Source organism: Gavialis gangeticus, unplaced genomic scaffold (assembly GCF_001723915.1).
Source record: "Gavialis gangeticus isolate Ggan-Ray unplaced genomic scaffold, GavGan_comp1, whole genome shotgun sequence".
Classification (NCBI taxonomy): Eukaryota; Metazoa; Chordata; order Crocodylia; family Gavialidae; genus Gavialis; species Gavialis gangeticus.
In genome coordinates this window covers 159,443,863-159,445,782 of record NW_017729022.1, presented here as the reverse complement: position 1 = coordinate 159,445,782, position 1,920 = coordinate 159,443,863, and the positions used below count along the sequence as shown (strand labels likewise).

The 1,920-nt window shown below is 49.3% G+C and overlaps 1 protein-coding gene across 3 annotated transcripts in view; it reads right to left on the bottom strand.

The window, feature by feature from the left end:
• The window catches only part of DIEXF (digestive organ expansion factor homolog (zebrafish)), a 28,148-nt gene that overhangs the window by 15,327 nt on the left and 10,901 nt on the right, over window positions 1–1,920 (bottom strand). The window lies entirely within an intron of this gene.

Here is a 1,920-nt window from a genome sequence, read left to right as displayed (position 1 = left end):
GGAAAAGCACAGGCTCAGGGGTGATCTGATAGCCACCTATAAGTGTTAGTAAAGTTCTTTTGCGCTTCATTGATAGACCAGGGGGAGGAGTAGGAGAGAAGTTAGTAGGATGCTTAGAAGCCATAATGGGGATGGCAACTATAGAAAGATGTGTTGCAGACAACAAATGACGGGCACAGATCCACAAGAGACTATATTTTGATACGCTTCGCTCGCGCAATGCACTGCACAAAGCAGCTGACTGTGGGCTTCCACCACACCAATCGCATAAGAGTGCAGATAATGAATTTTTGGTATAAAAAGAGTCCTTGCATACGAGCGAATTTGCACATACAGAACCTGCATAAAGCAAGGGAAACCTGTGCATGTTTTACACAATTTACTGTTTAATTGCAAAATTAATCTACATTGGCTACATGTGAAAATTAACTAAATCACACCATAAGAAGCTTCATTCAGCTACAAAGTTAGAGCTAATAAATTTGTTACACATTTTCAGCTGGTTTCTATCCAGCTTTAAAATTTGATTGTGGAGCAAGAAGCTATACGCCTGTGGTTGGGGGCTCCTAGCTGTGGGGGTGCATCATAAGCTGCTGCATGATCCTGGGCTCCCCCTGCACCAGCAATAAGGTGTGATTGGTTCTGACACTGGATCCCACAATCACACCTCCTGCCATGCATGTACAGTACAGCAAGAGGAGCGATTGTGTGGATTGCACATGAGATCCTATTATGCCCCCACCTAGAGGGGCCCTTAAACCACAGCTACAGATTTCAGTAAGAGCATCCCAGAGAATGTTCCCTTTTGTCAGGGAGATATGTTGGACTCACTTCATTGACATCCCCCATGCAAGATGCTCTAGTCAGAAATGTTCAGTTATGAAAACTTAAATCAGAGCATAGTAATTTGGGGCAGGGCTCTTTGGTTTTTTACTCTAATTCTTGCTTTGAATACCACATGCCCTGGGCTAAAGCCCTGGATGAACCTGAGTTTCTGAAACTATCTATCTAGACCCATGGAGAGGGCAATTATTTGGGCTAGAGGGCCACTCAGAGTTTTGGTGCAGTGTTGCAGACCAAGTCAGAATCTTCATTCCTTTCTTCCCTCAGGCTGCAACAGCTCACCAAAACTCCTTAAGGGCCCAGCCCCATGCTGTCACTGCCTGGTGATCCTGGGGTCTCCATGGAGACTGGCATGGGACCCACACAAGCAGAGCACGCTCAGGTGGACAGATGGGATGGGGACACAAGTAGGTGGGGAGTGGTGTCTGGGAGTGGAATGGGCAGACAAGGCCAGGGCCAGGATCACAGGGCAGTGACAGCGCAGGCCATGGCAGAGCCACAATCCACTGTCCAAGTGAATTACAGATCTGCCCCATGCCTTGGCCCCCAGCCCAGTGCTATCACTGCCCTGCAATTCCAGCCCCAGCCATCCTGCTCCTGAATGCTGCTCTCTGCCCTCTCATGGGGATAGGTCCCATCCCATCTACCCAGCTAAGTGTGCCCTGCCTGCATGGGTCCCAGGCTGGTCTTCATGGAGACCCCACCCACCTACCCAGTCTGGCACCCCCCAGAGGTGGGTGAAGGACAGATGGGACAGTACCCAGGGTATCAGCTGCCTGCCTGGGTGCAGTGGGTTGCATGCACCACTAGCTGCATGGACCATTGTTTGGACTGCACCCTGAGCCTGGGCCAGGATGAGGGATCCACTACAGGCCAGATAAAATTCCTTGCTGGGCCAGATCTTGCCCACCTTGAATCTAGTCTAGCCACCTTTCCTATCTTAAAATCCATAGAACAAGATCAAAGTTTCCAGTTGGATAATTCAAATGGTAATGACAGGAGTTCAGCTAGGACATCTACCACAGAAATTGTTCGTCACCCCCTATCCCCCGCCAAAAAACCAAACCAACCCCCCCC